The sequence below is a fragment of the Squalius cephalus genome (assembly GCF_949319135.1).
Source record: "Squalius cephalus genome assembly, chromosome: 14".
Classification (NCBI taxonomy): domain Eukaryota; kingdom Metazoa; phylum Chordata; class Actinopteri; order Cypriniformes; family Leuciscidae; genus Squalius; species Squalius cephalus.
In genome coordinates this window covers 14,574,400-14,601,656 of record NC_137135.1, presented here as the reverse complement: position 1 = coordinate 14,601,656, position 27,257 = coordinate 14,574,400, and the positions used below count along the sequence as shown (strand labels likewise).

Genomic DNA, 27,257 nt, shown 5'->3' with positions numbered 1-27,257 from the left:
AGCAATCCAGTTATCTGGTCTTCTAGTCTAGCTTTATACTGTCAAGTTCAGCCAGCAGTGCATAGTAGATATGACCTGAAATGATTCAGTAGTTAGAATTTAAATGCTGATAAAATCTGGATTTCAAAACTGAAAGGTGTGGAGAGATAAAGCAGGGCAGAACATGGACTAAAAAGACTAACACTGAACTAAAAAAGGATGATAAATACTTAAAGCCACCATGAAATCAAAATGGACAATTATAATTTCTTTATTGTAAAATATTGCAGTATTTATTATAAATGATTTATCTGTGCACATATTTATTTTTATTTAAATTCAAGTTTCCTCGTAATCTTTAATCAGAATAACTTCCCCTTCACCGTTGACGTGTTTATGAGGGCGGGACAACCTGTCACTCACATTAGATCCACCAATAGCAAACAACAACCATCCAATCAATTCCCCATGGACAAAGTCAAGTCCCTACCTACATTTGTTGTTCGAGAAGCTGTTTCACTCAGGGAACTTACAGTAGACAGTCTACTAATACTGTAGTTACAAAGTCACTTATAGAATGTCCTAAGAGGACTATCAAAATAAAGTGTTACCTATATGATGCTTTTGGGAATTAGCAAGCAGATGTTCACTGATGTACAGTATGGCCATTCTTGCCCACCACTCAAACCAACACCAAACCATTATTAACCAGATAAAACCAGTCTGAACCTTGATGCTAGGGTCAAACAAGCTCAATATTTCTCTTTACAGAAATCCACTGCATCTGGAAAATTTGAGATAATTATTTTGAGATGGTGTTGAATAACCTTCACCTTCTGCCAAATGGATTTCTGAAAATGAAGTGATTTTATCATTGTTTCCACATGGGCACACGTCACACATGAACGGACATACAAATCTATTTCAAATATATTAAAAGTACAATTATATTTCCATTTATCTGCATTTTAAGAACTATGCCTGAGACAACTGAACTGATATTTCTAATGTCGAGGAGGGATTCCATAGTCAGATTGGATGAATTCACTTGATGCCTGAGATTGATAGAGAGGCTATCCCAGCATGCCAAAAAGATACACTGATATGCCACAGAGGAGATTTGAAGCTTTTCTCTGGATCCCTTCTGCTATGCAAGGGCATGGCAGGTTCAGTGCCAGGCAGTCTCTAATGGTACTTCTGTAGTAACCACAAGTACCCTAAATGAGTGGAAAAAAGTCAGCTATGCATCGGCACATTTGGAGTGCCACTGGGGTTATGGGTTTATAAAAGAGAATGATACCTTTAAACCTTGATGGAATCATCTGGCAGCTCTTACATTTGATGCCTTATGCTTAGTCGAATCACTCCCTCATGAGCACTGCCATTCACCAAGCACAGAAATCAAGAGAGGTTCATGGCAGACACTACTTCTGCCAATGGTGTCAAGCCTGAACTGACGTGGAGAGCGCCCCATTCTCTATAAACTGTCTGGCTATTAAATGCAAGGACAGGGGTCAAAATGAAACTGGATGAGACCTTACAAGAGAAGTAGGTTTTAAACTTACTGAATGCTGATAGAAAACCACTGAGCTGCAGATTTCTCTCTGAAAAACTGAATGAGGCACATTCATTTGAGATTTTATGACAGCATGGTGTTTTAGCATGTTGCAATGCAGTTGCTAGGTGGTTGCTTACTGGCCAGTAAAAAGAGCCCAAGACTCTATTTATACTCTTAATCAGGTTTATTGTCTTTAACAGTAAATCCAACTAAAGTAAAAAAAATAAATAATACAATTTCAAAGAAAATATCTTGAATTATCTTCAATGCACTTACATTTAGTCATTTAGCAGATGCTTTTGTCCAAAGCAACTTACAAATATAGGACTAAATTAAGTGAGTCATCGTGAAGAGGCAAAATCAACGCAAGAAGTGCTCAAAATATGAAGTTCAGGCATTGTTCAGAGTAGCATAAGCCCGATAAGGGAGGATTAAAGGAAAAGGAAAGAATTTTTTTTGATGAGGTTAAGTGCTCACGGAAGAGATGGGTTTTCAGTTGTCTTTTGAATGTTGTCAGGGATTCTGCATTCCGGATGAGGGTGGGGAGAGCATTCCACCAGCATGGAACTGTGAATGAGAATGTTCTGGAAAGTGATTTTGTGGCTCTCTGTGATGGAACCACGAGATGTCGCTCGTTGACGATCGTAGGCTTCTGGTAGGGATGTAGACTCGTAGGAGCGAGTGAAAGTAGGAGGGAGCTGAGCCTGTGGTAGATCTGTAAGCAAGCGTCAATGCCTAATGCTCTGGCAAACATATTTTCCTTGTTTTCATCTCTAAATTTTGTTAGATTTATGCTTAAAACAAGAAAATATGCGAATTGACTAAGAGAAATAAAAATATACTGTTTATATCACAACAATAACACTCCTAACTCTAAGGTAATACTATTTGTGATGTTTGACTTAGTTACCATTAACGATTGGAAAAATGCTAGTTAAGTTGTCAATGTGTTTGACATACAGCGCCATTAACAGTCAGAACATTTCCTTAAAGGAGAAGTTCACTTTTAAAATGAAAATTCTGTCATCATATACTCACCCTCATGTTGTTTCAAACCTGTATGAATTTCTTTCTTCTGCTGAACAGAAAGGAAGATAATTAGAAGATTATCAGTAACCAGACAGTTTTTGGGTCCCAATGACTTCCATAGTATTTTTTTTCCTACTATGGAAGTCATTGGGACCCAAAAACTGTCTGGTTACTGATAATCTTCTAATTATCTTCCTTTCTGTTCAGCAGAAGAAAGAAATTCATACAGGTTTGAAACAACATGAGGGTGAGTATATGATGACAGAATTTTCATTTTAAAAGTGAACTTCTCCTTTAAGCTTGATTTCTCCATTTGGAGAAAAAGAATCTACAGACCATTATTTCATCTAGCTAATTTAATGGCACCATATAGTCAGAATAGCATATGGCCTCCTCATAACTCTGTTTAATTAACATTATATTAGCTCTGTGCCTAGAAAAGGCTATACTTAACCAACAGAAATGATCCATTGATTCTTAGAAAAAGACCATGCAGTGTGGCTGTTTTGTTTGGCTTTAAGCACAGCCACAACACCAACTATTACTAAATAGGGAATTCACATCTACTTTGATATTAACGGTGATATTATAGTGCTTAAGAGTATGTGCTACAAACAAAATCATTTTACTGTATTTTATTTTGGTAATTATTTTACTTTATCTGGTCACTAATTCACTTGGATTGTATGGAGAAGAGCAGCATGCATATTCATCTAAACATCTCTTTTTGACCTGCACAAAGGAAAAAAAATATATATAAGCAAAATACAGTTAATTTACCATTGTGTCACATCAAAGCACTTAAACCCACGTTTATCAAGCAGAACTGTTCTTGTGTAAGCTTTTAATGACAAATGTCAGCAAAAATGTCCAATGAGTGTAATCTATCCAATGAAAAGTGCCTGCAGTAAAAAGTGGCTATGATTCATTTTCATGTGCCTTGTGGTCACTATAGAACTGCAATGAAAAATAACACCTTGAAATGACTGCAGGACTGAAGATTAGACAATATCAAAGCTCTACCATGCAGGAACAGCCCTCGGGTGTCTTACCACCGGGCACAGAAGCTGAAGTAGCTTGAATCTTGATATCACCCTGCGGGTAAACGGCTTGCAAGCAGCAGCATAAAAAAAGAAAAGTTTATCTGAGGTGACAAACACAGCTGCGGCGTTAAAAACAGCCTAGAGATGAACGGCAGCCATCATATGCTCACCTGCTCCTGACTTCAACACAGTCAAACCAATTTACAGGCAACCAGATGGAGAAAGACTGAGACAGCAGAACCAATGAAGAGACAAAATCAACAGATAGAGAAAAGCATATATGAAATGAGAGACACATGCTTTTGGAGAACCATAATAATTACTCATTTTATGAAATACCATGAGTCTTTTTTATTAGCAGAAATGTGAACATCTCTGCTACATTTTTACTTAAATGTAAATATAGGTGCATCGTTTTTCTTTCTCTGCTATTAAAGGGTTAGTTCTCCCCATTATGAAAATTCTGTCATTAATTACTCACCTTCATGCCGTTCCAAACCCATAAGACCTTCGTTCATCTTCGGAACACAAATGAAGATACTTTAAACGACCACGTTCAAGGTCCAGAAAGGTAGTAAAGACATCGTTAAAATAGTCCATGTGACTCCAGTTGTTCAACCTTAATGTTATGAAGCGACAAGAATACTTTTTGTGTGCAAAAAACAAACAAAAATAACGAGTCTGTGTCAGTCATAGATATCATATAATAAAGGCTAGATGTCTCATGCGCGCTGCTGGCCAATGGAGGTCGACGTCCGCACGTGGCGGCCATCTTGCCACAGGCAGCTCGCTCACTCGTAACATTGTGTTTTAATGCTGCATGTACTTTTTAAATAACCATAACTTGTTCAATTTTCTACCGTTTTTCAAACGGTTTGGTTTGTTTGTTTATAACCATGGACTTCCATATGAAAATATTATAGCCACGTTAATAACGTTTGTAAGAAACCAAACCGTTTGTAAATCCGTCAAGATTTCAGCGAGATAAGAGTATTTGTGTTTGTGCTGATCACTCACCTTACATCAGGTACCACAGAGCTCGCCAGAAAGCCTGCCTGTGACAAGATGGCCGCCGGTGATGCCGTTCGAGACTCCGCCGTAAGACATCTAGCTTTATATGATATCTATGGTGTCAGTCTCCTACATTGTTCACGTAGTAAACACAGTGCAGTGCTTCCAGGTTCAACGTCAGAATGCAGGCTCAGTATTGGCCAGCTCCTGCGTCAGCATCACACGCATGTGGAAGCACTGCACTGTGTTTACTACGTGAACAGTGTAGGAGACTGACACAGAAGAGAAGAAATTCTTCAATAAAGTCGTTATTTTTGTTTGTTTTTTTGCGCATGGAGGGGTCAGAAAACTCTCAGATTTCATCAAAAAGATCTTACAGGTTTGGAACGACATGAGGGTGAGTAATTAATGACAGAATTAAAATTTTTTGGGTGAACTAACCCTTTAACCTATCCGGGCACACAGTTACAGTTTTCTATTACCAGTTACATAAGTTTTATGTTGTTGCTACGAAGTAAACAAAGGGCAAAGCTATTTGGCCCCGCTAGCCAACATTACAGTGTAGAATTAGTGTTTGGTTCGTGAACATTCTCATGAAACGGGCTCGAATTGGTGTGGCAAAATTGACAGCATCCTTAATATTTACACCTTACCGTAACTCGCGGTCATGCAAAACAATTTTAAGCAGTATATATTCCAAAACATCTACAAATGTCATATGGATTCATTAATCAAGTGTGAATCACTGGAAACTATCAATGACCAGAAAAGCTCGACCTATAGAATCTGTGACAAGCTGTGACAATAATTTCTACCCTCAGTTTGTAATAACAAGCAATAATCGTGTTGACACAGTAATGCACTTACAGTGGAAGCCTGTGTTATAGTCAGCTCTGCTTGAGGTCTCAGTGCTTATTCATTGTTACCTGCAGTGGAGCTGTGAGGCATGTGCAGACAAGACACCTCTAAAACTACTGGATCTCAACAGTCTAATCTCCAACAACCTGCTTTAGCTGTTAATTAAATGTTTTCAGCTGGGGGAGGAGACAGATGGATAGAAATGATAGAGGGCTTTAGGAAAAGGGTAATACAGAGATTAGTAGGTACAGTGTGTGCTGCAATTATTATTTAAACAGCACTAGCCCCTAAAAACAAAACTACTACACTATTTAATATATGCAGGCAGGGCAAAAGCTCACGGCACTTTTATTTATTTATTAATTTATTTTTTATTTAATTGCAAGTGTGTAATGTAATGTTTGCTGTAAAAAGAAACCTTAGATGCATAACCTTAGATTTTTTTAGTTCAAATTTACTGAGATGATCCTCATGAAAGAACCGACCTTCTCATCATGCTTATTTATCATGCTGGGATTGTGTGATCAAGGCTTGTTTTATTCAACACAGGCTCACTGGAAAAAAAATGCCTGTGGAGAAATTCCGGCAAAATAACATTAGGGGAGAGTGGGGTAAGACGAGCCATTGTTTACTTATATGTTCCCCTCAAGATAAGAGAAAATTAGAATCAAGTATGAAGTATCTAAAGAAATTTCATTTTAATTTTAAATGATTATGATACATCTATGACAAAGGGTTCTAAAAATATGGCTTCTTATATAAGATATAAGAATAAATGTCACTGAACATTTAGTCAAAAGGTTCTTGGCACGGTTTTCTGCAATGCCAGACATGTTAGGCCATTAGGGACTACAGGTGGAAAGATATATATGATTATAATCTGGTAAAAAAAAAGCATCTTCTGATTATCAGAGAAGGATTTGGTGTAATTGTACAATACATCACTCCTATAAAAAAAAAGAAAAGAAAAAAAAAGATGAACTAAACAAGTTGAATAATATTACATTGAAATTATACCAGTTTATACTTAAGAGATTTAACTTACGGTGGGGTAAGTTAAAATGCTGGCTCAATTTACCCCACAGCATTTGGCTCACTTTGCCCCATAGCTGCCAATTTGGACAACACTAGATAGCTTACCAATTCAGGCTTAATGATTCGCATTGTTTTCTACATTGCAAAATCACTAATATGGATCATAAATACTTTTAGACCTGGGCAAATTTGCTTTGATGTAACAGCCATTGCATCTGGAATGCTAAAATTTTACTTTGACAAGCCAAAAACAGTTTTTAAAGTAAATGGGTGTCTTCCACTCCTCCAAGTGTTTCTCGTTTTCACAGTCTGGCTGAAATGATGGGTGGTTCCAAAACTTTTGGTCACATGACAATAAGTGTAAGGTTACCAACATAAAGGGGGTGGGTCAACTTACCCACTGGCTCATCTTACCCCACTCTCCCCCTACGTTGCTTCTTGCACATTTCATGACACTTTCAAAGTGAAATGTTCAGTGAGTGGCGCTAAAAGCATTCAGTTTTATCCTAAATGGATTATCATGAATCTGGTAACATTTTATTTATTTACGTTGATTATTTACTTTCATTTGTAGCAGACAAATGTGGGAAAATTATATCAAAGACACATTTGCGCAAAAAAGCTGACATATAGAGAACAAACAACTAACCCTGGACTCCCCTGCTGCTCCTGCTTTCCATAAACTGGTGGAATTATCCGAAAATAATATCCAGGGTGGGAGACTAACAAAGCTATTAACACAAAAGACAACGCATGTAGCCTATGCAGATCTTCAACACAATGGACATTGTGAGATCGCCTCCAATTAGCTCCAAAGATTGGTGCTACAAGGCAATTCTTTATCACATTTGAAAATAACATACCACTTAGACTAAACCCTACACTAATCCTAACCAACAAAAGCAAACATGAGATACAAACTCATTTGCTGTAGCAAATGTGCCATTTTAACTTGCTTCTACAAGTCTTTGAGTTCTTTTACAGTGACTCGTGTTCCAAATCGTTCCACATTGCAAAAACAATTCTTGTTTTAGGCGAGCTACAAAGCAAGTTTACTATGTTGGAAAGGCGCACATATGGAGCTGGTTATGTGTTGCTAATTTGCCAAAGTGTATTAGTTTACAAATCATGCACTATGGTAAAAGTGTTTTGAGGTCATAACATGGTATTCTGCAAGGAACCGTGAAAAAATAAGTATATTGAATTGTATGTAGGTAGGTAGCCTACGATTTTGGAGTTTGAAAAATGTAGGTAGAGGCACATTATTTTTAGGGTGAATTCACTAGGCAGTTGCACCACTTCAGTATGAGGTATTGTGCATTTAATTAACTAACCACCTGCAGTCCAGTTAAACCAGAGCCTGGGCTGTAAATTATATGTATAAATTAAATGAGTAAGTCAAAAAGATTCATGAAACAGACTCAAACTCACTCATCAGAGAATTATTCAGAGCTGTTACTGAGGAACAACTCATCCACTCCCTGAATCTTAAATCATTTTTGGTGATGTGCGATTTAAAACTAAACAAAAACTAAAATAAAATGAAAAACGTATGAATACAAAGTGAACTGGGAAACGTTTCTGTGTTTATTTTAAGAGGCTTACAGTTTATTTATTCACTGGTTGTTCAAATGACAACACAAATAAAGATACTGTACATATTCACAAAAGAAGCATTCGGTTTCACTTTATTTCGATGGTCCCTTTAACACATTCTATCAGACTATAAGTAATGTTTCACTTACATGTCTACTAACTCTCATTAGAGTGTTAGTAGAGTATTAGTAGACTGGTAGGGTTGGAGTTACAAAAAGTTAACATGTACTTGCAAAGTTACTTATAGTCAGTAGAGTGTCTGTTGGAGGAGCATCATGATAAAGAGTTAGCAGACATTAAGCAGACAGTCTACTAATACTCTAATGAGAGTCAGTTGACATGTTGTTGCAAAGTTGCTTTTATTCAACAGAATCTTCAAAAGGGACCATCAAAATAAAATGTTACCAAGCATTCTCCTAAAAATGGTCAGATATTTTACAAAAAAAGATGACACAGCTTTATAAACGTGAATTCAAATGTAATAGTGAAGTGCGATATTTCCTGTCTTAGTCCTGAGAAGTCCAATGCTTTGCTGCAAATGAGATCCTAACTGAAATCACCATGGTTACTAAACAGATAAGATCCAGTAGGATTCTGAGATGTTTCTGTAATACGGCCCCAGGTGTCTGAATCACAGCGATGTTATAAAATCAGACCGTGGTGGTCTGCAGCTTCCCCGACATCCCAGCACTCATAACCAGGCTGCAAATTGGGAATTGCGCTCTACAAATTGTACTCACCACTAATTTTGTGGGCCTGTTTGTTTCCTGGTTTGCATAATGCCTTTAGTGGCGCAGGTGCTAAAACAACACAACTTAAAGCGTGTGCAAAAACAAAAAGCAGTGCTGGTGGGTGCAATTAGTGAATCTCCCCATCAGTGCTGTGTTGTTGTTTTTAGGAATAAAGAGTTGTACTCAGGGGTGTCTTGGACAAAATACAACCACTCACCTTCTTAAACCAGAGCTCAGTATCCTCGGCACAGGATAACACAATCCCTGTGGAAATCCAGGGTTAGGTTAGCAGTCAAATCGTCTTAAGTCATCCATTCCTACTAACCTACTCACTCACCCTCACCTGAGAGATTCCAGCCCAGACCCCTGCTGAATAATCTCACAGTCAGAAAAAAGATGTGAAAGCTATTTCAAGAGCTAAGTAATCTTCTCGCCCTCTTCAGAGAACATCTATTCCCTCTAATGCGTTTTCCACATTTAATTACCCAAAACCGTCTCACCTTTATTCATGTTCATACACTCTAAAATGCGAAAATCAAAAGTTGAGTTGAAGCCTAATTAGATGTGCGTTTCATGAATGGCGTGTTACTCTGCTCAGTATGGATTAGAGAGGATGTCTCTCTTAAGTCTCATTAGAGCAAACCCTTGAGAAACATTCTGTCTGGAATTAAAAGAGTAAATCAAATGTTTGACTACATGTGGGAGATGTTTCAGGTAATAATTTATAGAAGCGGATGAATCCGTGAGGATGCAGTAGCAATCACTGTCATGATGTTTTCATTCAGATTCTTTCAAATCAAACTCAAATATCTAAGTGCGCTTCAGTCAGAATAAATGCTACGTTTAATTAGGTACAAACGAAAACTGAAAGACTGCGAGGGATAGAAGTACATTCTGTTCAATAATATGTTGTACTTCAAAAGCTTTTCCACAAATATTCCAGTCGACTTTAAACTCCAGCAAACATGGAAGACTAGAAAAACAATTAGATGTGATCAAAGACATTAAGAGAGTGTGAGTTGCAACCCTCTTAAACATGATGTACATGGATAAAAATGATACATGAGGACTTTCCTTCTATAAGGTAGCAGTAGATGTTGTAAGGTTTGTTTGGTTTTTGGAAGAAATTAATACTTTTATTCAGCAATGATGCATTAAATTGGTCAAAAGTGACAGCAAATAGATGTAAATAATGTTACATAATTAGTAACAATGTTACAAATTTCCATTTCAAGTAAATGCCATTCTTTTGAACTTTCTGTTCATCAAAGAATCCTGAAAAACAATGTAGTAATTTGAAAAAATGTAGTTCTGCTGCAACATCTGCATGTCGTAAAAGTTTAAGTAATACTTCTGAAAATTAAGCTTTGCCATCAAAGGAATAAATTACATTTTACAGTATTTTCAAATAGAAAAAGTATTTTAAATTGGAATAGTATTTCACAATAATACTATATTTACTGTATTTTTGATCAAATGCAGATTAGGTGAGCAAAACAGCCTTCTTTTTTTTCAAAAACATTATGAATGTATAACATCTAATCAAACTAATAACATCCAATCACATGTTAAATGGTTGTAACATTTACTTCTGGACCTACAAAAACTGATCAAAATGGAATTTTGTTTTTGACTCAATTACACAGTTACTAACATAACTGTTACAATGTTGTAATTGTTAACCCATGTTTTGTTTGCATTCTTTTAATGATATTAAAATTATTTTGAACAAGTAAATTCGAATAATAATAGAAAACATGGACAATGATTGAACTCTTTTATTAACACTATTAACACAAAAGACAACGCATGTCGCCTGTGCAGATCTTCAACACAATGGACATTGTGAGATCGCCTCCAATTACCTCCATAATATGTGTTTCTCATTACATCCACAGGAAATGGCTCACATTCATGTCGCTTTGGTTATTGGTTCCTAATGGCTTCTTGCAGATCACATACCCACATCCTCTAAATATCTCTCACAGGTCTTAATATGCTTCGGGGAATCAACAGGGCCTGTCTGCGGTGCAGGGATGCTACAGAGCGAGCACCACGGCAAGATCGATACTGACTTCAGCATCCTTTAATTCTCAAGTTGGATATTGATCGAGTGGCAGGTGGGAAGGGAGGGATTGTCCTACATTGCATGCCATAGATGTCCAGGGGCAGAGAATAACTAAGGCATGTAGACAGATAATAACCATTGATGTGTACCCAGTAACAAAGTGAAATGTCAATAAAACATATTTGAGAGATATGCAGTGACTCTTGTAGAGTATGTGTGTTTTTAGCCTGTATATTTGCAGGTAAGAACAGATAATACTTAAAATGGTGTACAAAAAAAAAAAAAAAAATCTATTTGACATATGAGTATCTGTGTTCATGACAGATCCGCAATAACGGTTACTGTCTGGTTTGAGGAGATAAAAACTTAGATGATGCAAGAATATGCCATTTTGAAGAAATACAGTCATTAATCCCTTTGTCAAGCAATATATAATGGAATACACACAGAGCAACAGTATAGATGTGACACCAAAAATGAGAGATAAATCTCTGAAGAAATGTGTCATCCTTCTCTTATCTTTAAGATTAAGCAGATTAAGATGAAATCCTTGCTTGTGCATCAGTCTGTTTTCCCTGAGACTCAATTTGAGCACGTATGGGTAACTTCCGGTGTGACAATGAAGAGAAAAAAACGTATTTTTCCAATGGGTTTCTCAAAATGTATAAGCCACACTCAAGAACGGCACACCGGTTTAAACTGGCAGGTGGCATCAGTGCCTCAGAGAGATGTGACATCTCCTCAATCTGACAAAGCCCACATGGGCTCAGATCTGACACTGACAAAGAAACAAACTTGTAAACATGTATGTTCCTGTTGTTTGCTGACGCTGCTTGCAAGCCCCCCTGGGATCTTGATTTTGTTGTTGTTGTGACATTTGTACACAGGTGAAACCATACACCCACAGAGATTTATTTTTTTGAATGAAGTGTCCTGGCTTGCGAGGATATAATGATAGATTGGATAGATTGGGTTCCACAACATGCTCAGGAAATAGAATGGGAAAACTAGCCATATGTCCTTCAGTTAACTTTTTTTTTTTTTTTGTTTTTTGTGGCAGACCACGAAGACTGGTAGATTAACAGATTGTATGACGTAAATAATCGATATAGCTAAATTTAACAGATTGTATGATTTAAATAATCATAAATAATAAATATAGCTACATAGCAGCAATTACACAGGGCCAAGCACACCAATGAGAAAAAAAAATAAAAAATTGGCTGCTTCCGAAAAATTAAGGCCCGTTCACACCAAGGATGATAAATATAAAGATAACAATAAAAATATAGTTCTAAAAACCATTCTCAATATTAAAGAATAGCAGAGTTCACACCACAGCTATAACGATAACAGCACATAGAGAAAAGATATCGTTGGAATCACTTTCAGAACGATTTTATCTAGCTGATGAATGATAAGAACATTGATAGCCAATCAGAATCCATCCTACTGTAATGAGCTCGAGCATTTAAAGTGGCAAAGCATGTGCTTAGAATAAACAAAATGCTGGTGTAGACGTTAATATAGTTATCTTTATAGTTATCGTTCTTGGTGTGAACGGGCCTTTAGGCAGCTGACTTGTTGCCTCGCCGCCCTATCAGGCAATCATTTTGCAGCACGAAGGTACCTCACAAAAATGATTTTGGACAGACTTCTGAGGCAGCGTAACAGTTTAATGATCTAAAGCAAAATAGAGAGAGCTTTGGTGAATACTTAATTACTAATATATCACTAGATAGGACATCAAAATTGGAAAACGTTGGTCAAAAACTTACATTTACACACAAACTGACCACCAACCTTTATTTTTCTAGCTCAACTGTCACAGAATGGAAAGCACAGGATGTGGGATATCAAAGGCGGCAAAGGATACATCTATGCTGCCTTCAAAAATCGATCAGATGAAGGTATCTCAAGAGACAGGAAATGAAGCTAACAAAATTCAGACAGGCCTTGATACCATTCCTTGGAATGGGTCCTCCGAAGGCAGCATTTATCAGTTTTCGGACGCAGCCCTTGTGTTTTGGCTTTGTTTTCCCTGTGTTCCCGTTCATTATTAGTTTCCATGGTTTCTGAGTAGTCACACATCTGTTTCTATTCCAGTTATAGCTCACTCTGTGTATTTACAGTAAGCCCCTAGTTCTGTTTTCGGTCTCATTTATGTTTGATGTGGTTGTGTTTTTTGGGTATTACTCTGCTACCTCTAGCGTTTCCCTAGTTTAATAAAAGTAATAAAAGTTTATCTGTTGGATTCTCCTATCGTCATGCTCTTAACACAGCCTCCACACATTACAACAGCATTCAGGCGATGGTTTTAGGCACAGTGGTCTACAACTCAAAAGCAGAATTATTATTTCATAAATATGTTAAAATTGTTTTAAACTGACCAATTGGTGGTTCTGTCATCAAATGTGTATGTTATTGTCAGTGGATGTTTACAATGACATATATAAAATTCAATGGGACACAAATTACATTTAAAAGAGTCATATTTTGCAAAGATTCAATGACCACTGTAGAAGTTCAAAATGGTACAAAATTGTAATGAAATAAAATGGAAATTTAAAATCCATGCCAAAGTGGACCATATAGTACTTTTCATAACCAACCCGATCTGTGGAGAAAACGTAACTATTTTACCAGATGGCAATGAATCCGTACAATGTGATGATTTGTACCGAAACAATGTTTTTTTTTTAGAAAAAAAAGGGAGTATGAAGGTCCACCCCCCCTAACCCCATCCCCAAACAGTCAGTGGGGCGTAAGGAGTACGTAAACGTACAAATTAGATAATTCAAACTAATTCAATTAAAATTAGCCACCAATTCGCAGAAAAATAAAATAGTTACAAATTGATATTAACAAGACCACGAAAATAGGTAAGCAATCAAAATTATAAGTATTTTTGTTAAGTTTAACCACTGGGTGGTGCTGGTCCCAAACTTCAAGTACTTTCAAAACAGGTTTTGTTTTGTTATGATGCGCTAAAAAGTTTTTGTACAATACAGAGTTACAACAAAATTAAAAATGGTCACCTGAACATAATGGTGACATATAGGAACACTGGGCATCATTTGATGTTGAATACCCCAAAGAAATCTATAGCGACCACAAAGAGATTGCAACAAAAGGCATGAGACTTTTACAAAATCCTATCCTTGCTTATAAATTCAAAAAAGCCGATCCTCAACTTACAGTTACACTTTTGCTACACAGCAATGCACACTTACATGTGCAGTGTGAATGCTGTAACCTGTTATTATGAGCGCGACATAAATATGTGATGCTTACGTGAGCTGTATGAAACAAGCTTTAGACAGACCACATCTGATTGTCTCCATTACGGCTAAAAGATCACCCGGCTACTAATCAATCACAGAAATGAGCAGCAGCACTGCAGGTCAGCAGAGAGATGTGCAGATGCACCTATAATGAGAAGCAGAAGGACAACATGGAGCCATTGCTGTTCTTGATGGATGAACATGAGTTAGTTAACAAGTGAATCTGAAAGAAGAATGATCCCCTTGAACAACCTAGTGGGAGGAATGACACAATGCCATTGTTTTGCATTTCTCCTTGTTGCACCTGCACCCTCTGTTCCTGGGATAAAATGACGCACTTCATCTGAAGTAGTAGTCGATAGTGTTTAACATGTTCTCAATACAGATGTTCAGTTTGTAGTACAGTAACCCTGGAGGATAATTTGCAGTTTCAGCCATGGGATCCCTAGTAAATTTCTTAAGGGTTTTAGAACAAACTAGTGGTTTGTGATTTATGAGAAAAATAAGGTCGTTGGCTTTAGCAGTGGTTTAGGAAAAGTAGGCTACTTGAGTAAAATTACAGATACCCTAAAGAAATAATGCATTTCAAGCATTTCATACAATGAGCTTACAAGCTTGCCCTATTAAAGTAGACTTAGTTCACAAATAACTGACAGTCACAACCTAAATGATTTCCATATACAATAATCAATACTAAAATTCGGCATTAGTAACTTATCTACACGCCATCAGTCGCTTGTGTGCATTCATGCTCTGATTATTTTTTGGTTTTTGGCACACTGAGTCAGACATCAACAATTCAGTGATTTTTTAACGGGAGACTCGCTCTGACCAGATCATCGAATCAGTATAGTTCACAATTTTTTTTTTTTTTAGCTTTTTTGGCTGAATATGATTCCATCATGGACACTGGTTCCACATGGTTGAAACAAGTGAAACCCAATAGAATCAACTGTAAAACTAACTAGAATCAATGGTGCTCATTGAACTTGAATAAAAGGTTTTAGTTTACCTTAAATAAATAGCCTAGTTTTAATTTCAATTGAATTATTAAAATAATCCTACAATTAATGCTTCTTGTTTAGTCCTGTGATTTCAATAACACCAAACTAAATGTAAACTTTCTTTACCCATTTGATGAAGCAACTTGTTAGCAATTTACATTCTTAAACCTTCAAAATTCACATTAGAGGTATGACTGTGTAATGCAAGTTATAAAAGACAAAACCCTGTTTGAAATTTCCTGAGGCAACCCATGTTGAATAAGCCCTCTGGCTTAGCCTACAAACCAAGGTCATGACTGAACATCTCCATTCACAAATCTTGTTTTGAATGTACTGAGTAGAGTTAGCATGTGCCAATTACTCTACCCAGATTTTAAGGTTAAGTGTGGAAGTGCCAACATAATGGCTTACTTATATTTGTCTCTGCATGTATACGGCGTTACAATTACACTCTTCACCTCTGTGCAAACCCAAGACATTTACAGACCTCACTGGACCTTTCATCATTTTCCTGGCTAAGCAGCAAATATGCAAATTCAGACTGAAGTTTTTGATGATGTAGGACTCACAGACAGCCAGGACGCTTGAGAACCTTCCAGACCACACAAGCAGTGGATACTGGCCAATAAGAAAATGAAAAGAAGTGGTATAAAATAGCATTTTATACCATAAATCATTGTTACAAGAAATAATAATTTCATAATATGTAAATGCAATTGCTGGTGATCATCCTCTGATAAATTGTCAGTTACAGGACTTAAATCTCAGCTACAGGACTTCTTCACTGCTTCCTCTATGTCCTTCTCATAGGTTGACATGTCATTCATGAATCTAAATATAGAATAGAGATGGTTGGTATTTCATGGGTGCAGCTCACCTTGCTCCATCCAGGTCAGTGTGATGGACATGGCCTAAGGAAATTCTGAGTTGTCTAACTGGAGGACGGACAAGAGGGAAGTAAAATATTGAAGAGGAGTCCAACTGTACAGACTCTTGTTACTAAGGGAAATATTTTCTATCAGCTAAGGAACATCTAAGTCCATCATCCTGAAAGTAATGAAAGGTTGTGCGCAACAATCTCCCCCCCCAAAAAAACTCACAGAATTTTTCACACAACTTGGAAATTAGTTCAATAATTTCTAATTTACTCATCAATGCGCCCTTAAAAGCTCACAGATCTTAAAAGATTCAGTTGAAGGAAAAAAGAAGAAAGAAACAAGCAGCTTCAAAGCTACCCTCAAATATCACTAAAATCCTTGGTGGAACAGGGGTAAAAAAGACTAGTGGCATTGGAAAATCTTTGACAATGAAGATCTATAGAAACTTTAAGATCTGGAAGGGAAAACCAAACTCTAAGTTCTGCTTCAGGCTGTGATGTTAGGACCAAAGGGCATATGTTTTTGACATATTAAATGAATCGGCCAGCAGCTCTCAGGCTTTGACTCTACAGAGATACAGTCCAGTGTTGCATCAAACAACAGAGCTGATTTGATTTAACAGATGTTTTTACTGTAGTTCAACATCATTCATTGCCACTGCTGTACATTACATGGATCTGAGTGCACTGCAGAAGAAATATTCTGGGTTAAACAAAACTTAAACTAAAATGGACAGGATCTGGGGATCATGATGTCATCAAATAAAATCAAACTTGTTTCTCCATTAAAAAAAACACAAAATGTGGAATTATTATTGGTACTTTTGTTACTGTGTGCCACAAGTCTCTGTTTTGTCAAAAACTGCAAATATTATTTGAAACCCCAATAGAAAACCTAATTCTCAAGTTCCCTAGATACTGCTGTTAGATCACACCTGAACAGAGCAGATCACTCCCTCTGCTCTAACTGAAAACATCAGCTCTATAAGATCTCTCAAAACAGATGGTGCTTGCTTTAACTGAATTTTGCATCCAAAGAGACATATTTAAACACAGCTGGAGTCAAGGGACATACGAGCAGAACAGCATCACTCTCCCTTAAAATCAAGAAACACAGGAAGAAAAAGAAAAAAAAAACAGTGCTAAGAAGAAACAAGCAATCAAATAACAAATTCAATATGTACAATATCTGTCACGTGTGGCTGTACAAAGCACACAAAGACGAAGGATATCAGCAATGTCTTTAATCCAATAAATCCAACAGGCAAGGAAACAGAATAACACAACCATTTAAAACACTGACGAGACAGGACAAAGAACTGAACAAAACAGGGAGAATATATACCAAACAAAATGAGGGAGCTAATGAGCTAATTAATTAAATGACAGGCGAACTGAATGATTAATCAAAGAAACAAACTAAAAAATTTGGGCTGTGTCCCAATTCACAGGCTGCATCCTTCGAAGGCCGCGAAGGTCAGACTGAGCGTTGTTAAATGGGACGGTCTATAGACCTTATGCGCCAAAGAAACAAGCGTGCAGCCATCTTTAGAATACTGTCTTTGAACTTCCATTTTTGTGGTCGCTCTGTATATTTCTATGGCGTCATTGTCGAAGAGTAATTAGCTGGTGAAATGGATTTACTTATTGTAGAGTTAACGAATGTTATCATGAGCATTGTAATGTTTAAAGCAGATGTCTTAACAAATGTCAGTAGCCCGGGAATATTTTAAAACGGGTAGTACATTCAGAAATACGTAAGATCGCTGTGGAAATACAAACCGGAAGACAAAAGACAACAAGCGCAGCGCTGAAAAGGGGCGGGGCTACATAAGGTCTATAGCCTATAGACCTTATGCGCCAGAGAAACAAGCGCAGAGTGGATTTATTTATTGTAAAGTTAACGAAAGTTATCATGAGGATTGTAATGTTTAAAGCAAATGTCTTAACAAATGTCAGTAGACCAGGAAGATTTTAAAACGAGATTTAAAAACTTTAATGTTAGGTGCAATTAATCGTGGTTAAATACATTTTTATAGCCTGGATGCCAGCTGAACTTAGCCCCGCCCACAACATTTTTAGGTCGGGAAGTTCGGTCTGGACTCGATCCGTTGAGGAGCTATTATGCCCGAACAAAAATTGTTCGGACCAATCAAATTGTCAGGGCGGGCTTTATACGATGATGGACAGATGAGCAACGGTAACGTAATCATCCACGTCATCAAAGAGTGCTTGGGTTGAATCCGTTTACAAGAAAGATGACTGCCGCTGGAGAATTGAGATTTCACGCATTCACACTTACAAATAAGTCAGATACAATAAATGCATATTTGGCGTGCTGTCCGAGGAGAGGGCTCCGGGCTCGTTATTCGGCCCGAACCCAAAGTACTCCCCCCGTATTCCTGGCTGTGGAAGAACAGACCAAGAGTGAGTGGAGGGATGCTGAAAACTGTCAAGGAATGTTAGGTGAGTTGACAGAGTGAATAAATATATGCTTCCTCTCATGCTGATAGTGTAGACGGTAATTGTTTGATGACAAGTTGATTGGATTGATTATTTGAACGTGCTCCTCCCTAACTTTGTTTATAAAACATTATGTGTAGATTCCGCCATTGCGTCTGTTATAGAAGATATCGACAGCGCATTAATTTTAAAAGAGGAACAGAGAACCACGATCAAGGCATTTGTCGATCGGAAACATGAATGAAAAACATATGTCACTTACTCCGTTGCTCTGATTGGTTGTAAGGTCTATCCAATTGAGTGCAGTGGCATTTTCCTTCCTGGTTCGGTTGAAACACGCCCCATAATCACAGCCCAATGGAGCAGTATCAGACTCACATTCTGACTAGAATCTGAGTATGACGACGTCAGGCTAACATTTTTATTTATTTTTTATCAACTGACAGTTTCAGTCAATAACAACACTGACAGTACACATCTTGAATGTCTCTATTATGCTGAGTTCACACTGCACGATTTTTAAAGTAGTCGGGTCACTGTTCTTTTCACACAGCACGACTATCTGGGGTAGCATTCGGTTGCTGCTGTGTGCACACTGCACAAAGGATCGGCGACAGGGGTTTTCACACTGCATAACAGAAATAATCGCCGACAACTAGAAATAACGCCAGATCACGTGTGCATGAGACCAGAGTTTTCGTGCGAGCACCGATTTGTCAATGATTTCGGGTATTTGTCGGTGATCTCACAAAACCTTACGGCAAGCGAAAAATCGGGCCTAAAATCTTTCAGTGTGAACTCGGCATTACCTGACCCATTAATTTCAGATGTTGAAGCAGAGGTCTTCAATCCTGCTCCTGGAGGTCCACTGTCCTGCAGAGTTGAGTTCCAACCCTAATCAAACAAACCTGAATCAGCTCATCAAGCTCTTTAGGATCGCTTGAAAATACAAAGGCAGGTGTGCTGAAGCAGGTTAGAACTAAACTCTGCAGGACAGTGCAGGATTGAAGACCTCTGCAATGAGTTGAATCGGGTGTGTTTGATTAGGAAGAGTTAAAAAATGTGTAGTGTTGGTGTGCCTCCAGGAACAGGGTTGGGAAACACTGCTTTAGAGAATGTGATTTTTAAATGTTAAATGGGAAAAGGTTAATCAGATGGAGGATAAACATGTCTGTTGGACTTCCCCAAACCTCTAATTTATTAATTGTCAAAGTCTAGTGAACACAAATGCACTCTGTTGTTATAAATACAATTTTAATAAATAGCATTTTATTTATTAATTTATTTCCTTTATTTATTTTATTTCATTTAAATAAATAAAATAAAATAAATAAAATGGATAAAAAAAAATAAAAAAAACAGAGATCCTAAAATTTCTTACATGTGCCATTTTACATTAATGCTAAGACATTAAAATAAGATTTGAGAGCTTAAGTAGACAGGAAGAGTATCAGGAATTACAAGCTTAAATTTTGTTTGTATGAATTCAGAAGAAATTGAATATAGCATATGTCATATGAATCACATTTATGATACTTTTATGGTGCTTTTTTGGAGTATAAATCCACTTAAGATGTCAACAGAAGCTTAGACTTTCAGCCCAAGATCTCATTTTGCAATTAACGGTAGAAAGAAATCAATACTAGGTTGGAACAACCCTGAGAGTAAATGATAATGGTATTAATTTTGTGGTAACTTAAACTCCTGACTAGGAATAAAGTTTATACTAGCATAATGTAGGCTACTATGTATGAAGGAAAAGTACACTGTCTGGTCAAACTGACCATGCCAACAGGACAGGGAAGCCCTCTGGAGTTTACTGCCTCTCCATCATGGCTTTACAGCCCCCAGACGGCGCTAAATATTTTATACGATGTGTTCTATGTTAGAAATGAGCACCATTATTTATGGAAAGGCCTGCAGAGCTCCGTCACGAGGCCACATAATATATGGGGCACTGCTCCAATCTCGCCCCTTGCCACTGAGAGAGCAACACTCAGAGAAGAATAAATAATGGAAAGGGTATTATTGGAGTGGCCAGCACTTTAAATTTGCTTTCTGTGGCTGAGATGGACATCCTAATATTTGCATACAAAGACTGATTCAAAGGGATAGTTAACTCTAATGACGTTCCAAACCTCCATGAAGTCTTCATTGGAACACAGAAAACGTCTCGTTTACTTTTGTAACGACCGTTCCCTGATGGAGGGAACGAGACGTGGTATTGATGACTGGCACTAGGGGTGCTTCTCAATTCTTATTTGTGCATCCTCGTTACCTTTCCTCGCTTCCTTTCCTCGCGTCTCAGCTCCACCCCCTGTAGGAAGCAAGGGATGGCTGCAAGGAAAGAAAAGGAGGATGGAGGAATCGAATGAAAGTTTTTTTATACATTGGAATACTTGATCACTCGAGCGTCACTTCACACCGTCATCAGCAGCGCTCAAAGGATCTGCCCTTATGTTGTTGAAGTTTGTTTATTTAAGAAATTCATAATAAATAAATAATAAAGCAAGATACCCTGTTGAAATATGTGAGATGTGTGGTTTATATAAACTGCAAAGGTAAAGTATAAATTAAAATGATTGTGACAGATGTGAAGGGGGAGGAGAATTGATACGTGCGTCACGTTTTAGTCAATAAAACTTCTGCATATGATACACCTGTGTATCCTCGCTTATGCCTCCTCAAGAAGCCTCCTCACTCCTTGATCCTCACCTCCTCGTGGTACAATTAGAGAATTGAGATATCCTTCAAGATGGCTGAGCTCGATCAGTTTCCGGGTCATAGGATGGAGGATGGAGGACGGAGGAGCGAGGAGACGAGGAGGGATATTGAGAAGCACCCAAGGGGTCATTCTTCGGAGCCCCAAACACCTCTGATACTTTGAGAAAAGGCCAATGAGAACTGGCCAGTGGAATTTGCAAGTGCCATTCCCCCGGACATACGGGTATTAAAGGAGATGGATTACATCCACTCATTCAGATTTGTGCTCCTGGCACATTCAGACATTGCCATTTCAGCGAACAGTTCAGCATTGTGGCAGGAGGGACACCAAGTCTCGTTCCTTCCATTAGGGTACGGAGGTTACAATAGTAATCGAGACGTTCCCTATCTGTCAGTCACTTCGACGTGGTGACGATGACTGACACTAAGGGGTCCCCTGGGGAAAACGCCACAACAGCTGAAGAAACTGAAGGAAAAATTCAAGTCCATGGTTCACCGGTCCAGGGAACTCACGTGGACAAAAAAGTGCACGTTATCACGGGGAAAGGCGTTGTGTGCAAGCGGTACACCCGGTCTGTTGCCCATAACTAACCTGTTCAAACCCAATTGCACAAGGTACGAAACTGGCCCCAAGAGATTGTAAAATCTCACAAGGGTATTGGGTGTATAAATGTCTGTTAGAGAGGTGCCGTTTGCTAGAGCTCAGGAGGATGAAACAATTCTTGTGGACTGTGTACGCACTTCTAAAGGGTACGACATGCTTTGGGCGTGGTATGCCAAGGCAATGGCATCCAAAATCCAGTGTGCCACACTCTGTTTGAAGACAGCCCTCCTTCTTCTGTCCCCCAAAACAGACAAAGATCCATAGAAAAAAATGCTATGTACTGGAGAGAGCTTGCTCTTTTCCCAGTTGATCTGAAGCACCAACCGGCTGAAGTGTCTGAGCACCAGGTCCTTGGGTGCACACAATAAATGTCAAGAGTGAGCTAGGATCAGCTAGTCATTGAGATAGTTGAGAATGTGAATGCCCACTTCCCTTAGTGGAGCAAGGGCAGCTTTTGCAGAGCCCAATTCAAAAGTCGCAGATCTAAGGTTGCAACCCATCGTCTTTCTTTGGTATGATGAAGTAAGTGCTGTAAAATCCAAGCTCTATTGCGGTCCTTTGCCAAGAGGACTGCAATTTCCACACGCAGGAGAGTGGCGTCTTTGCCTGCCACAGAGGTATATAGAGGATGCTGAACCTACGCAGGTGCCTGGTGAACTGAATTGCGTAGGTGGGTCTGACTGTCTTGATGAGCCCACTTGACAGGTTGGGAAGTTGCACGGATCAACACCTACCTTGATCCGTGAGCCCCAACTGGAGGCAGGTGAGGAAGCTACACATCCTCTAAACACGCCACACCTGTGCTGGACTTTGTGTGAGTTGCATCTGGACATGCGGAGGCGGTAAGTTTGCATCCATCATGTCCGAGCCACGAACTGTGTGACCCAGAGAATGAGAAAAATGCACTTAATAAATAAATAAATGCACCGCAAAACACACACTCCACCTGAGGAACCTTTTGCATACCCCCTGCACCAGCAACTCCTGAAGAGAGGTGAATGAAATGAGCTCATGGATAGGAGCACTTGCTCAGCTTTGAAGAACAAATTTGAATGAGTGGATGCATGCCATATCCTTTTATAGGAGTGGTGCATGCAAATAAATTCCACTTGCCAATTCTCAATAACCTTTTCTCAAAGTATCAGAAGTGTTTGGGGCTCCCAAGTTCGACCTCTAGTGTCAGTCATCGACACCACATCGAAGTGACTGACAGATAGGGAAATATATATTTTTCTGAGATAGGGAAATATATATTTTTTTATCATTCAATTAAATTTAATAGTGACTTGAGCATTTAAAAAGAAAGAAAAGTGTAACATTTAAAAAAGGATGCAAAGCGCCATTCAAATCAAATCAGCTATTGTTATCTCTCTCATGAAAGTGCCAAGGAGAGCTAAGGTAGATGTCGAGACTTTCAGTGAATAACGACTTAAATTTCAGTCTGTTCTTCACACAAAGCTATAGTATGGCTTCAGAAGACTTGAAATATTGCACAGAGGTTGAACGGTCCACTTTTAAGACTTGCCATTCCAGACCCAAAGCACCCTTGTCATTCTTATGGATTACTGCCCATGGCTGTGAACTACAGCCCAACCCTAATATGGTGACTGAAACACATACTTTAACAAACAGCAGTGATGTAGGACTCACCTGCTGAGAAACTGCATGTCTAGGTTCAAATAGGACCCTCAAATACAGAGCAGTTCAGACATGTTTGGCTATAAGCCTGTCGCTATAAATAACTGAGTCTCTATGGGTCCCACAGCTGCCCCCTAACACTAACCATCCATCCTCACCAACATTACACTAACTCCTGTTTTATTGTAGCAGCTCAGTTGATGATGAGACTCGAGACTAGTGGTTCAAGGTTTATCAAATATGAATTACACTTTAATCTTTTGTAATCATCAGGGACTGAGCTGATTAAATCTTTCAGTAAACAGGTTTTAGAAGAAACAAATACTTTCAGCAGTGTACTTCTTTATATTGTACTAAGAATATGTTTTCTTTATGATAGCCTACATCATCTATTTATCTTTATATCCCTTTCCCCCTCACTTCTCTGGACAGTACACATATCACACTGACTTTTTCAGGGGAATTAATTCCAAGAAGGTCAAGGAGGGGGCAAACTAAAAGATCATAACATGAAAGTCCTCCAAAGCACACAAAAGCAGTGCAGTTCTACACAGCTATTAATCATGTGTGGTTCAACGGTTGTTTATTGCAGAACCTCCACTGCTAAAGTGATTCTGAGGGAGGTAATCATTGGTTCATTCTGCCAGATTAAAGACCAATCGTGCTTCTTTTGACACCCGTCCTTAGCACCAACACTTTTGATCGTGTTTTACTCATCATAATAGGCTGATCTTATTTCAGAGAATTGATTCTAAGCTGGGATTCGGAACCGCATAACCACAAATGCTATTTTTTCTTTTAGACAACACTACAATAAACAATAAGTTAATATTGACTAACTCACAATTTAACCACTGTGTTTGCTCCAAAGCCACAGTTAACAGTTTATGCCTCCGAGCAACACACAGGATGCTTTTCATTTTTTTAAACAAATTAGTTAAATGAATGGTTCAATTACTCCTCATAATTATTGGCTGCATCCGAAAGCAGAAAAGCTCTGCCTCCATGGGCAGCATACAGAGGGAGGAAGTAGGGGTGTAACGATTCGCTTGGTTTCTCGATGCATGCGTCATCGTCGGATTTGTAATCGATGCAGCAATCTTGAAACACGTATTTTTAAATCATGAATTGTTGATTTCGGTCAATTATCGATTTAAAATGCTAAGAACAGAATTAATCATGATTCGATAGCGATTCAGTGCTTTAAAATATATAAACGTGAAATTACTACCGTAGCTCTCATGAGCAGCCCACATTTGAGCTCTCCTCAGGACGGCCACTGTTATTCACATGAGCAGATGACAGCTCTCTTGAGACAGCAATAATTCTGATTCAAACCGCTCAAGCCATTGATAAAGCTGCCAAGTCATTGTGTGGTCACTACTGTTGAAATAAAATGCTTTTATTGCATGGAAACGTCACCGTTATTTTCTATAAATATAAAATACTGAAGTTTAACGGAAAAAAAGTCATGCCATTGACAATGCATGAGCAGTTGAAGTAAACCCTGTTTATTCAAGGGTGCGCATTTATGTCATGGACGGAGCAAACACATAAAGTAGCCTAAGTGTCTAAAATGCTTACGCACAGCTCCGATGAATGTTAAATGAAATTTAACTTAAAGGGATGGTTCACCCAAAAATGAAAATTAGCCCATGATTTACTCACCCTCAAGTCATTCTAGGTGTATTGCATTGTTCTTTCAGACAAATACAATCGGAGTTATATTAAAAAATATCCTGGCTCTTCCATTTCATTTCATTTTCATTTATTTATTTATTTGAACAGGGACAATGCACAATATACATTAAACTTAAAAAGGAGAGATGCATTGTACCAGGTTGTAGCACTTGTGCTAATTTCCACCTGTAGTCCCTGGGCAGGCTGATGTCAACAAACAAAGTCTTATAAAAAAAATGCACATATTAATAATACATTTATCCCAAAACAGCATTAAAACAATCAAACACTTAATTCATTCATCAGCATTCATTTACAAATACACTCTCACGTACATCAATTACAGTACATTATGGGAACATGTTTGTTTTAAAAGAAGCCATTTTTTGGCCTGATGTGAAAACGTGTTAAAATTCACACATGTGGTCAGCTCTGTTGGCAACTTATTCCACTGTCTAATGGCCACACTTGAGAAAGCTGAGCTGCCGAATGCTGTTTTACACTGAGGAATCCTACACTCACCCCGAACAGTCGACCGAGTGGCTCGAGATGTAATTTCTGAGTTTAGTGAAATAAACTTTTTTAACGGAGGAGCTGCAGTACCATTTATTATCTTGAACAAAAGACAGAGATTTGAATATATGATTATGTTTTCAAAACTTAATATACTATGTTTTTTAAGAATATGACAGTGGTGAAATAGCCGTCTTATCATGAACCTTAAGAGAAGTTTTGTACGATTCCAGGGGCCTTAATGCTGTTTTACATGCATGTGACCAACTCGTCATGCAGTAACGAAAGTGCGGAATTATCATCGCATTTAGATATAAATTAGATGCATCTATGGTCAAAGAGTTCCTAATATATCTAAAATGTGCTATGTTAAATTTCAATGTGTTGGTTATCTTTTTAATATGTTTTTTGAAATTTAAATTTGGGTCAAGAATGACTCCTAAATATTTAATTTGGTCAACCCTTGAAATTTCCTGACCTTCAATTATGATTTTTGGTTCAGTTTTACATAGCGAGAACTTACGACGGTTTGTGAAAAACATAGAAACCGTTTTGTCAACATTCAAAGTTAAATGAGAATTTTTCAGCCAAATGGAAATCTTTTTCATTTCCTCAGTTAACTTTTGAGCAACCTCCTTAACAGTTTTACCATGAATATACACCACTGTGTCATCAGCATACATTATCATTTTAGCATTAATACACACAGACAGAAAATCATTAAAGAGAAAACAACAAGGGCCCTAATATAGAGCCCTGCGGCACACCCATAGTGCATGCTCGTAAGGGAGATGATACATTATTCCAAGCTTTATAATGACAGGAAATCCATCAAAGTGCATCCATCCATGATAAAAGTGCTACACACGGCTCCGGGGGGTTAATAAAGGCCTTCTGAAGCGATGTGATGCATTTGTGTAAGGATTTTTTTTTCAAAAAAAAATTATCAACTAAAATATATAGCTTACGGCAGACGGCCGTACACATCGATTTACGGCGAAAGAGTAACGCTTGACCTTGACACACAACATAATGGTGAATGCAGAAGCGCAGAGGATAGAGAAAAACAAAACTCTATAATTTTTATAAAAGTCTAAAACAAGAATTTTTAAAGAGAAATATCGGAGGAGCTTGAGTTTGTTGCCCAGCACGGTTTGTTTGAACCGTGAGAGGCGTCAAAGCTTACACTACTCCTACATCCTACGTCATACATCATCAAGAGTTACTCTTTTGGCATAAGTTGACTTGCGTAGACCGTCTGCCAGAAGCTAGTTATTTTAGTCAATAAAGTTTTAAATATGGATATTTTTCTTAAATATTTCTTAAATATTTTCTTATTTTTCTTGGAGCACTTTTATCATGGATGGATGCACTTTTCTGGACATCAAAAAATATACAGCCATTCCCTGCCATTATATAGCTTGTAAGAGCCAGGAGATTTTTTATATAACTCTGATTGTATTTGTCAGAAAGAAGAATGTCATTTACACCTAGGATGACTTGAGGATGAGTAAATCATGGGATACTTAAAATTTTTGGGTGAACTATCCCTTTAATGTCGT

At 38.0% G+C, this 27,257-nt stretch overlaps 1 protein-coding gene across 1 annotated transcript in view; it reads right to left on the bottom strand.

The window, feature by feature from the left end:
• Positions 1 to 8,192: 8,192 nt before the first annotated feature.
• sowahab (sosondowah ankyrin repeat domain family member Ab) overlaps positions 8,193 to 27,257 on the bottom strand; it is a 394,094-nt gene continuing 375,029 nt past the window's right edge. Inside the window, exon 2 of the mRNA XM_079892882.1 lies at positions 8,193 to 8,429. The gene's annotated coding sequence lies outside the window, so the exon portion shown is untranslated. The remainder of the gene's footprint in view (positions 8,430 to 27,257) is intronic.